This window comes from Vitis riparia, chromosome 2 (assembly GCF_004353265.1).
Source record: "Vitis riparia cultivar Riparia Gloire de Montpellier isolate 1030 chromosome 2, EGFV_Vit.rip_1.0, whole genome shotgun sequence".
In the NCBI taxonomy this organism is placed as follows: domain Eukaryota; kingdom Viridiplantae; phylum Streptophyta; class Magnoliopsida; order Vitales; family Vitaceae; genus Vitis; species Vitis riparia.
This window is the reverse complement of record NC_048432.1, coordinates 12,152,567-12,166,444: the sequence shown is the minus strand read 5'-3', so window position 1 is coordinate 12,166,444 and position 13,878 is coordinate 12,152,567.

Genomic DNA, 13,878 nt, shown 5'->3' with positions numbered 1-13,878 from the left:
TTTTAACATGGATACAAATACAAAAGGAAATCACGGGATATGCGTAAATGGTAATTACAATATGACGACCTATTTTTAGATCATAAAATATGCAAGATGAGTATTGGGTTAAATTGATTCATTTGGAAGTTGACTCAAGAAAATTAACATCTTCTTACTTTTATACCCTTGTAAAATTAAGAATGACAAAAAGGCAAGTTAGAGAGGAGTTATTCTCATTTTAACATTATCCCTGTTATTTAAGCGTATTCTCGTCCCAAAGACCCAAAAAAAAAAATTAAGTACAAAAATTTCTTATATTCTTTCCCATTATAATTTAAAATTTTCTAATTAGATTAAAAATTATTATAATTTACAAATAAATAAATTTTACAATTTATTTTTTTAATAAGTAGATTTTTTTATTATATCTGGGTTAAAAAAGGGAAATAAAAAAATAAATTAAACTATTTTTTATTTAATTCTATATAGAGCAAGGCAAGAGGGAATTAGACAATACTTGAACTTACCTTAAGTTAAAAAAAATAAAAATAAAAATCCAAATGTGATCTAACTTGTTTATTGTTATTCTAAACCTATCTATAAGAGGTAAGGTGAGATAAATTCTCAAAAAATAAAATAAAATAAACTAAAATACATCTATCCATTATCGTCATTATGCAAGATTGGGGTTCCATCATGAGGCCCAATCTTAACCCAAAGGTTGTGCAACTTCAAGGAAGATGATGACTTGGTGACTTGGTGAGAGCATTACCAAGTTTGGTTAATCCCATATTGGACAATAACAAAACTCGGTTTGGATTTAATGTTTTGTACTCTCAAGTATGAGGGGCAAACATATTTCTAAGTAATAAAAAGAAGTCATCTCAAGCCAAAAGATAATTAAGAAAAGGAAGAGGAATATTAAAAGAAGGTTAATCAAGATCAATCTTTAAGAGTTTTATTATAAGATTATGATTTCACTAAGTTAGGAAAGCATATCATTTTTCCTAACACTCCAAAACTCATCAAATTGAATTCAAATCAATCTTAAAACTTTTTTAAAATTAAATGAAGAATATTTCTAAATGAAGACTACCTTTAATTAGTATTATTCATGACTAAAAGGGTTTTCAAAATATTAAAAAGTTTATCTAGTCGGGTTCCGAAGGAATTTACGTTATAGATACAAACGTTTCAAAAATAAAATTACAAGGCTAGCTCATTTATACATTAATTTTTTTTATTTAAAAAATAGATTGATTGTTTTAACCATAAACCATTAAAGGTCATTTGTGCATCAATTTTTTCTCTCTCTCTCTCTCTCTCTATCTATCTCTCTCTATATATATATATATATATATTATAATTGACAAAGGATTGATCACTTGGGGAAATTTCTTTTAAAATAATTGGTAGAAAGAACCACCAGTCGTTGTCAAGGTCAACTAATCGAGGTTTGTAGCCTCCAATGACTACATACTATACTTAATATCACCAATGGCTAGTAAATCAATCGGTTGCCCAAGTCAACAATTTGAGGAAACTTGTGCTTGACGACTAGTTTCCCTTTACAAATCCTATATAAGACTCTATGTACTTTATTTATTTGAGAAATAATGGTTTCAAATCTTTGTTAAAAAATCCTTTGAGCCTTTGAATTTTTTTTAATGTACTTTATTCTTAAATTTACATTTTCCATTTAGTGCATCATTGACCCTAGTTTCATCTTATATCTTTGTAATAAATCTTGTAAATTAGAAATTTGTTTTGATAGTTTCATTTCATATCTTGAGAAGTTTGCATCAAGAGTAAGGTATCACTTAAAAGGTTACCTAAAGTGTGTGACATCACTTACGAAATTATTTAAGAGTAAGATAACTCTTGAGAAAAGTGTGTGAAGCCTTAAAAATTTTGGAACCTTGGGATTGAAACAAGAAAAGAGTGGATGCAAGTTGGGTTGAGTTGAAGCATTATAAAAATCTTATGTTTGCATTTTCTATTCCTTTCTCTTATCATATTTCATTATCTTTAATATTATCTATTGTTGCTTATAATTATCATTTGCACTCATATTATAAAAATTGACCATTACCTAATTCATTCCCCTTCTTAGGTAATTAATTTAGATTAGATAATTAGCATAAACCTATTAATATTGACATGGAAGACATGAAGTTACTTCTTAGAAACTTGATCTTACACAAATGATAATCAATGACAACAATTTTCATGCAAGAGTGAAAGATTAGGTTAATGCATCAATGTTATTGCAATAACATGTTTCATGTAAGAGCAAAATACTATCTTAACACATCAATATATCACACTTGTGTTGTCGTAATAGATAGTCAAGGTAGTAAAAGGTCAAACAACAAGCTTAGCCAGAAGATTCTGTAACCAATTAAGTTTTGCCATTATAGTGGCCACTACTCCATACTCAACCTCAATAGAGGATCAAGTAATAGTTTTCTATTTCTTGGATGACCAAGAGATTGGATTAACACCACGAAAGACCACACATGTCGATGTTGAAGTTTTATCATCTTTATCACTAATCCAATCTACATCAACAAATGCAATGTTTGGTCATTGGTTCATTGAAGATGAAGACCATAATTAATTGTTCACTTAAGTAAATGAGGACATTTTTGTGGTTGCCCAAGGAGTTATAGAAAGTCGATGCAAATATTAAAAGAGCTTATTTATTACAAATATTAAAGACAAATATTGCATGGCACCAATGACATGGCGATGGAGGGTAGCATCAATGGGAGGCATGCCATCCTGAAGAGTAAATGCCCTTATAATGGATAAAGGAGTTGAGATCTCCTTTTACACCTTGTATTTTGGTCTTCTCAATTTAGTCTCGAATATACTTATCTAGACATAAGAATAATTTTTGATCGGTAAAAATTGCTTCAATACCCAAAAAACAGTGTAGAGTACCTACATCTTTAATCTAAAACCTCTAAACTAGAGACTAAATAAACTTTTAAACAAATGGAAAAGAGTTTCTATAATCACAAGATCATCCATGTATACTAAAAGAAAAGGCTTTAGTTGACCATGAGAATAAATAAATAAAGATGTACCTACCTTTGAGTTATGAAACCCAAATGTAAATAGAAAGCTTTTCAATTCATTCTACCATTCTTTAGGGGCTCACAAAGTCCATGGATAGTTATCTTAAGTTTGTACACGCAATTGGGACATTAAATATCAATGAATCCAAGGGTTGACTTGTGTAGACATTATTGTCGAGGATGCCTTGAATAAAGACATTATTAACATCTAGTTAGAAAAATAAGCCACATGCTGGTTATCGCAAGGAGAGAACAATTTGGATAAGATTAGAAATTTTACTACATTAAAAGAAAATTATGATTTTAAAACTAATTTATATTTTTTTCCTACTTTATTTTTGGGTTAAGTCCAAATTAATGGAGATTGACATGTCATCATGCACTACTCAAGAAGAACAACTCAATGGATGGAAGATGAATCATTTGGGTGAAAAAAATAATTCAAAAAATCAAGGGCCATTCATTGCACCACCTTCTACGTGTACACATATTCATCACCAAATGAAAAAATAAAATGGATAGATGTAGAGAAACAAGACAAATCTTTTTCAATGAGCTTTCAAACCCTATCCATGTATAAAAATCTGGTTGCAACATTGATTTCAAACACGGATGTCTCACTTTCCTAGCTTTCCCTTCCAAGTATAACACATTTTCAAATCTTTTGTATGGTACTCCCTGCTTTTATCTCCATTTGCATGTCCGCAAAAATTGAAAGAAACAAAATGAAATCATGTTGTGTCTATCAATGTTTTCATTTTCAAGTAAGCTAACTTAGATGGGGTCATGATAAAATGACTTTTATGTCTTTAATGAGTTTTTTCCTTAATGCCTAAAAAACTCGAGATAATTATGGTTTAGGGCATGAAAAAAAAATGTAATTGGGGTAAAGAATATAAAAGATATTTCATCCCATGAACCCATGAGTTCTATTTAAATTATTTATGAGGGTATTTGACCATTAAAAAAAAACCCCGAAATTATCATTTTTTTAAAACCTTTTTCTACCATTTCTTCTTTCTTTTTTGTAATATTTTTCATTTCTTTTTTCAATTTTTTTTTGTTGTTGTTATTGTTATTATTATTCCCTTAATATAAATATGTCAAGGGGCTTCCCATCTTGGAGAAGGGATAGTATGGTCAAGATGAACTCTTTTTTCCTAGAAGTACCAAGGATGGTATTATTTGTATTAGTTTTAATAATAAATAATTATTTCTGATAAAAAAAAATAATACTAATAAGTAATAAAATTATTGATAATAGTAATAATTATATAATAACATTATTATTAAAGATGATAATATTAATGCCACCATTGATAATATTTTACTAATAATAGTAGTAATAATTGATATTAACATAAATAATATTTATTTTTAAAATAATAATTAATTATTTGCAATAACACAACAAATAATAATGCTAATATTAAATAATAATAAATAATTTAAAATACTAATATATATAATACATATTTCACGATTGTGCTAAAAAATACTAAAAATTTCAAATAATAATAAAAATAACATTATTATTATTATTATTATTATTATTATTAAAATAGTAGTCTTAATATAAATAATAATATTAGTATTAATATTCATAATAAAAGTAAAAAAAAGTAGTAAGATGAAAAGGATAAATAATAATAAAGAAAATTAGAAAATGATGGAATAAAGAAAAAGACCAAAAAAAAAAAAAAAGAATTTCTCCTTATTTATAAAGTTTTGTAACCTATAACTGATTACATTTTTTTCACACCTTAAAAACATAATTCTTCCAAAAAACAATAGATTTTAAAACTTGATTTTAATAAAGAAAAATCTATAAAAAAGAACGTTACGTGTATTTTTTTCATTGTTTTCTATAGAATTTCTTTATCTTTTGGGAATGAATATTGGATATGATGGAAGATGGTAAAAATAGAATAAGTATAAAAAATTTCTCTTATGTATGTAACTATAATTTGTTAATAAGAGGAAAGAAAACTTCCATCTTTAAATAAAACTATGCAAATATATTTTAAAGTTTTTTTATTTACAAAAAAAACTATCCCGAGCAAAACCTTAGTATAAAGACACTAAAACCTTTTAGTGTCTAAATCTAAAAAATCTAGAACAAAGTACTTCTTAATGTCCAATATTTGTTGTAACACATTTTAGGACACTATACTAATAAGCTTGTTATATTGTCTAACATTGTATGAAACTCTCCTTATAAATAAACACAATCTACAGGTTTACTTATCATAAATTGAAACCCATAAATTTGTTTAACATAAACACCAATACTGTTGATGCCTAATTTTGCATACCCAACTTAGACCTATATGTCTATACCACGTGTTTTAATAGAATATACCAAACCACGTGGAACACTTCTCTTTATGCAATTCTTTGATAAAATGAATAGTCTATCTTATATTGTTACATATGTGCTTTGATTCATGTCCCTATGTTAGGTTAGAAGTCATACTTGACATAGAGGCCTATCGCTTTTAGTATATGTATGTCCATATTGTGGATGCTCTCTTGTAGCTAATGCTAGCTAGGGAAGTACACTTATCACTTTTCAAATTGGAGGATACTAGTTGAGCAAGGTACTAGTTCTCTTCATGCATGAAGAAAGAATGAGAGTTATCCCTATTAATTTTTGGAGGTAACTCCAATTGGGTCTCCATCAATCCAAACCCTCATTAGGCTAATGTCAACTCAAAGTTTCCTCCTATATCTTTCAAACCCTCATTAGGTTGGTGTCAACTCAATCCTTTCTCTTATATGTTGGCATTGATATGACCTATTTGTGTGGATGGTGTTGGCACTTACTCTCATACTAGAGGGTTGCTTCCTTTAACATACTAAGTTTGTAACACTCATCCTTAACTTTTGCATTTAACCTCTACACTTCATTGAAGACATCCCAGTTAGGATATGACATCCCAATATTATTATCTCCTAAGTTAGAAGTAAAGTTTAGGAATCCTTACTTGAACTTGGAAACTTCCATGGTAGGTTTGGCCTTTCCCAGCATTGAACTCCTAGGACACATTAATAGTCTTGATTTGATTACTAGAATTGAAGACTTGTTAGTGTGAGATAGGTTAACACATATATGAATCTGTTTAAAATGGATTTAAAAGAGGGGGCATGAGCCATTAAGGGATCAATCCACCACTATCTAACACCTTGTGTTACAAAGGGCATAGAGGTGTCGATGTAAGGGTTAATTAGTAAAAGTCAATAGAGGTCTCCTATTGACTGTATTTATTAGTCAATGAGTTTCAACCTTAACTTCTATAGAAGTGATCATTCTAAGATTCATTTTTAAAAAAAGAGACAAACAAGATTAAACCTATGTAACTTTAGACTTGCTTTCCTATGGTCATCAAGTAAAAGTTTCTTATTGTTTAGTCTTAACTATAGCATCACTTTTAATAACTCCTCTACTTTCCTCTAATCACATCCAACTCTCTTCTTAAGTCTTAAAACCTCATATTCTTCAACAAACGCTAATGATCACAAGACCCAATTATCAAAAATCCTATTACTTTTAATCTAAAAATCTAGAATGAGAGAGAAAAAAATCAGTACTCACAATAAAAGCCTATTAATAGGTCCAATCCACAATCAATTTGAGAAAATCTAATAACTTTTAAATACTAGTGTAAGATATATAATGCATTAGAAGTATTAGTGGAATAGTCCCCACAAAGATCCTTATATGGATCTTTGTCTCTCCTTTCCCATACATCTCATTATCTCTTATGTCATTTTGTTTAAAACTCCAAAGGCTTCTATCATTTTCAATGTCCAGAGTTTTCTCCTCATCCTACCACATAACCTAATTTTTGAATTCTTGCCTAAACATGGATGAGTACTGTTTGACTCACACCCATTATTTCTTTTACTTTGCCTTGTAAATTTTTTGTTTTTTTCTCTAGGTTTATTGTACTTGATCATGTAGAGTCACATCTTGAATATGAAGGTATTAACATCGCATACATTGCATCTTGTTTTTTTTTTCTCCCTCTCTCTTCTTCTTCCTATTAGTGTATTCTTAGGATGTTGCTACAATAAAAGAATATTCTAATATTCTCTTCTTAATTTTCTCTCCTTTTAACTTCTTTACAAAGTCTTATAAATTCTTTATAGTTAAAGAAAAATCCCAAAATAAATTTTGGTATATATTTTCAAGTCATAAATATATTATCATTTTAGTAAAATAATTTTTTTTTAATTTGATAATATGTGACTGTATATCAACCATAATCATTTGAAACTTTTCTTATTGATTAATAATATTCGATTTTGAATTCAGTGTGTTGAAATTATAATATTTTTTTAAGAGATTATTACATAATTTGTATATAAACAATTTTAAGTTTATATACGAGGTTTTTATTTTAAATTTTATAATTACAATTTGTTATACTTTTCAAAATTTTAAATTAAAAGAAAGATACAAAATTGATAACTATCAAATTCGTCATCTTTATTATTGAATATGTATGATGAAATTTAAGTTATTGGATAAAATAAAAAGAAATGAGATTTAAGTATAAAATTATTAAATCCAAAAATACATACGCGTATAATTGATGTATATTTTCTATACCTAACATTGGTAGGACCAAATTAATGCTTGTAAAGAGATTGCTTTAGTGAATGGGATAAATTGGCTGGTGGCTTGGCCTCAAACATGATAAGACATCTGTAGTACTTGACATGTGAAAATTCAAGCAATTGGGTTGCCTTTTGTCCACACCACTGGCTGGCCTAAAGAAAGAGGAAAAAGGAAAGAAAAAAGAAGACAAACCAACTAAAACTTAGCACAATTATATTAAAATGACAAACATACAATCACATAATCAAATTCACAAATAATTGAATTGAATTCAGTCAGTTTAGATAATCCAATCTATTTTTAGAGGGTGGTTGATAAATTAATTTAATGATTTAATGTGACTTATTAATTTAATTTAAATTATTAAATATATTTTCTAGAATAACTTAATATTTTAAGTTAAAGTTAAAAATAACGATTTAAAATAATAATAAATAAAGATATATATATATTTTTTATCTTAAACATCTTTTATCTTAGGATAGTTCATCTCTCTTTTTGCTCTAACTTTAGTATTTAATATAAATGAGAATATATTTATTAACTTAATTTTTTTTAAAAATTAATAATTAAAATAAGGATTAAATAATAAAGTCTAAGTTAACAATTAATCATTATTTAATCTAAAATTATTTCTAGTGCTATGTTTGGTCCCAAAAAACTGGAGAGAAAATATAAGGAAAATAAAATAAAGAAAATAAAAACAAAGAAAAGTGAAAGAAAATAAAAAATAGTTTAGAGTTAATAAATTATTTTTATATACTATTTCTAACTCATTTTATTTATTTTAATTTTTTATACAAAAATTAAATAATTTTAAAACATGTAAGTTTTTAATCAATATTATTTATATTTGATTTTTATTTGTATTTTGTATAATAAAATCAAATATGAGAAAATCATTTTCTTTAATATTTGTTTTGTATTTTTTTAATAAAAATATATGGTCTAAGATACTGTAAATTAAAGACAACAACTCAAAGGATTGGTGATGAAATGAATTGGGTTAGATAGTCTATTTTGATGGTGTGATACAATATAATTGTCAAATGTTGTTTTTAAATATCTTTATGAGAGGTTCTTTAACAAATATTAAATATTAAATTTAAAAATAATTTATAATTTTATTTTCCTTTAATTTTTCCATAAACAAAAAGGGAAAATCTTATAGCTTCTTCTCTTATATCTTTTTTTTTTCTATTTTATTTTCCTTACACTTTCCTAAAATCAAATATAACCTAAAAGAAATCTGCTAAACTAAAACCTTGACAATACACAAAAACTTTAAAAGATGTTGATACTAAAAGATGGTTTCCATATTCAACAAAAAAAAAAGCTAATTCTTAACCTATAAACCTAGACCTTATATTTGGTTCTTGAAAAATACAAGGAACTAAAATAGAGAAAAAAAAAATCAAAGAAAATGAAAATTTCATATAAAATTAATACTATTTAGATATATTTATAGTTTTTTGTTTTTAAAAATAAAAATAGTAATATATTCTATATAAAATACACAAAGCTTCATATATAATTGTTTTTAAAAATTGATTAAAAAATTATGACATTAAAAAAAATTTACTACATTAAATTTTAAAAAAATTTAAAGTATAAATTTACCTCCTGAAACTATAAAAGTTTCTACTAAGTTCCCATTCTCCAAAACAAAAAATAAGAAATATTTCCAAATAAAGCCTAAATTGTTTTTTGTATTTTTTTTAAACCCATTTAACTTTTTTTTTTTTTTATATATAATAGTTAAATTATTTAAAAATATATATAATTGTAAACAAATTTTATATTTGATTTGGTAAATCAAATATAAAAGAATATATATATATATATATATTTTTTCTTTCCTTGATATTTTTTGAAAGCATTGGTAACCCAACCCACATAATTAAACCGATGTAAAAGGAAAATGTTAAACCCAAATTGGTTCAACCAAATCCACAGACCAATTCTAAAGTCCAAGACAAAACTAGCAACATGGTGAGATAAAAAAGAGAGGTCTATCTTCCTTATCTTCTCTTCCCCACAAACACCATTATTTGGATCATTTTTTCTTCTCTCTCTCTCTCTCTCTCTCTCTCATCTCATTTGATTCAAAACTTCAAAGCCTTCAATCATTTTCACACATTTCAAATGCTAAATCATTTTCCAAATTCTTACCTAATCGTAGAATATGGATTAGTAGTGGAGTCACACCCACTCCTTTATCAAGGTTCTTGTTCTTTGAGAGCCACATGTTGCTAATTAAAGTGTTATGATCACATGACATATTTTTTGTGATTAGAGCCCCTCAATCATTAAGTTTTATTAGGGTATTTGATAATACCCTAAATCGCATAAAGTGTTGTATTATAAGCATAAATTAATGAGGTGGACAAGAGCAATGTATACACTCAAATTATGTCAATTTATATATAAAGACACATTTACTCTAATATTTGAAAATCAAGATTATGAAAAATATATTAAAATAAATATTACGAAAGAGTATGATCCATTTGCCTTGTTTTATTGGATTTAAATATTTTTGAGTTTTGTAAATATTGTATTAAAGTTATGTAAAGAATGGAGTTAAATTTGTGATATAATAAGGTATGTTTAGATCTTATTAGAATGAATTTTGTTTGACGTTTTGAAAACTATGTACCCTTAAATAATAATATTGATGTGAAGAAGAAAATGACAAAAAGAATAGTGTGGTTTTTATTTTTTAATTTTGTTTAATGGTAGAGAGGATTTTGTAGAAGTGGATGACAACAAAGCTTTTGGGTGTTGGGTCTTTGACGTAGTGATGCCTTGTCTTTTTAAGGCAATGGGAATGATTTAAAACTTGACCAACTCAAATTACCCAAAAAAAAACAAAAAAAATCAATTTATTAAGGTCTCTCTATTAATTTTTTTTTATTAAAATGAATGAATAAATCCAAATAAGACATGAATTTCTCCCTCATTTTTTTTTGACGAAAAGTCTTTATGACTAGTTGTTGGAAAAAATAACTTAGGAGTTAAATTGGAGTATAGGGTTAGGATTAAATTAATATTGGAGTGAAAGAAAATAAATGATTTTTATAATTTACTTTTTTTGAAAAAAAGAAAAATAGAAATTATTTGGCTTTTGAGACATTTTTATACAAAGTTATCACAATTGAATACACTATCCATATTGCACTACCTGAAAATTTAATTTATATTGAATAATTGTTAACAAATAAGTTTATGGTTCAAATATTGTACAAGCATTGCCCTCATCAATGTCAAAAATAAATTACATCCCTTGTTCAATTATTTAATAATCATATTTTGATAAATGAATTATTAATCCATTTTTTATAACATTGGAACAACAATTAAAAGGAATTTACATTTATTTAAAAAAAAAATTGTGAAACATATTTAAAAATTTTAGATACCAAATAGGAGTTATTTTCACCGATTTTTAAAAATAAAAGAAAAACATAGATCTGTTTGACTAAGTTTTTTGAAACTTGTTTTTCAAAATCATTTTTAAATTAAAAAAAACAAAAAATAGTTTTTAAAAATAAGTTTTAGATAACATATTAAAAATTTGTACTACTTAAAATTTTAAAAATATTACTACTACTATTTTTTAATTTAAAAAAAAATAAAAAAAACAAATTTAAACAGACACTAAAATAATGAATTTAAACTCAACCCATGAAACATACCCATAGATATGATAAAATCATTAATCACATCATATGCTAAAAATTTATTCATCAAAATGAGTATTAAAAATAATATAATTTACATTTATTTATTTATTATTATTATTCTTGTGTTTAAGTCCAAATTGAGATTGACATGTCAATCATGCATTACTATATTTTAAAAAAAAACAACTCTAGAGATTGATGATAGAATTATTGGGGGGTAAAGAAAAAAAATTCAAAAATATTCGAGAGCCATTCATTCCACCACCTTTGACGTGTACACATATTCATCACAAAATGAAAAACAATACATATTTTTGAAGGAGAATTAAATGATGAGAAGGAGAGTAGAAAGAAAGACAAATCTTTTTCAGAGAGTTTTCAAACCCTATCCACCATCCATGCATCCATTATCCAAAAGATAAAAACAGTTGAAACATTGATTCCAACACGGATGTCTTACCCTTTTCAGGCTCTCCTTTATGGATCAAATACATTTTCATACTTTTTGTATGCCCCCCACTATTGAATTCGCTCCATTTGGTCATCCTACTGAATGGAGGGAAATAAGATGACATGGAATCATGTTAGGTTTATTTCCCTTTCAAGGTTAGGACCTTACTATGATAATTGTAGGGGTTTCATGTTTTCAAAAATAATTTTTGAAAACAATTTTTAACTTTATTATTTTCATAAACAAAATTATGAGTAAAAATTCATATACAAAAATAAATTTTTCGGGTTTTTCTTTGTGGGGTATAAATGTTTTTCATGTATATTTCATTTTTTTCGGCTAATTCTTAAAATACTCTATAAAAATATTTCAAAAAAATTAAAAGGTTGTAGAACTGTTTTTTAAGATTAGAAAACTATTTTAAAGAATAATTCCAAGTGTAGAATTTATAAATTATAGAATTTATATTTGCATATACCTAATTACTTTATATATACACCCTATTTATACATTTAAAAGACCTAAAATACCTTTTTCATTATTATCTTCCACATCTATCATTTTATTTCTTCTCTTTCCATTTTTTTTTTTCTTCTTAATAATAAATCCTAAGACAAAATTTTTTCTCTGAAGCTTGTTAACAAAAGAATATTTGAAATAAGTTCTTACATTTTTTTTAATCTCATACATTAGTATTATGTTTATACTATATGAATATATTTTAAGGTTGGTGATTTAGGTAAATTTTGATAAAATGTTATTGTAAAGATAGTTAAATAATTTAGAAGTATTTTAGAAGTAGGAAATTAAAAAAAAAATGGAAAAGAAAGAAAGAAAAAATGGATTTCGTGTTGTTTGAACTACAAGGCCAAACACCAAAAGTATGTCCAAAGGTATGGTTTTGGACACCTTTAAGCATGTCTAGAGGTATATTTCCCGACACCCTTAAAAATATCCACAAATATAATTCCGAACAATGTTAAGTTTAAATGTATGTTTTATTATTTCATAGACAAAAAATTCTTAATTGAGGTGGATGTAATGTATAGAGATTTTAGATGATGGTAAGTATAAACACTCTTTGAATAAAACTTTCAAACAAGAGGATAAGATGATTCGTGTGTGGATTGAAAATATAAGATACAAAGTGGAAACCAACTTTTTTTAAAAGTAAAAGTTTTTATTTTTATTTTTAACAAATTCATTTTATAATATATTTTCTATACATAAAATCAATATTAATTGTAAAAGTTTAATTGTGAGATCCCACATAGAAAAAAGTTTGTATTTTTCTTAATGGTATAGAGGTATGGCCTTTGATGTCATTATGGTGGAATTCATGAATATAGGTGAAGTCAATGGACTTTTTAGATGGCTCATGACTTCAGCCCACACACTGACCACAAAACCAGACTTCAAAATTCCACCGTCCATCATAGAAGGTAAATGGAGGAAAGAAAATGTAAAGAAAAACAAAAAATAATTTTAAAATTAATAAAAAAAATTATTTACTATTTTAAATTAATTTTATTTATTTTTATTTTTTAATATAAAAAAAATAAAAATTTTAAAAAATATATAAATTTTTAACTAAATTTAATTATATTTAATTTTTTTATAGTATAATTAAACATAAAAAATATTATTTTATTTAACAAACTCTTTTTTTTTCTCTTTTTTTTTTTAAGTAAACTCAACATTGTGTTGAATATATTTATCCAATTCAAATAATGTTTGATCTAAACCTAGGGACATGGTCATACAAGAGAAAAGTGCTTTTTTTTTTTTTTTTTTTTGGTTCATCTAACAATTCCATTTGTCACTAGAAGTACAAGTGGAAATACCCCAACAAAGATCTTACTTATGGATCCTTGTCTCTCCTCTCATCTCATTTTGTTCAAACCTTCAAAGGCTTCAATCATTTCTAGAGTGTCTAGAATTCTTTCATGAATAAGGATGGATGGGTGAGAAGGTGAGAGGTCATGGGCAACACCCACATTTTCTTTTTTCCTTATGTTTTGTGGGACTTGGTCCTTGAGAACCATATGTTCC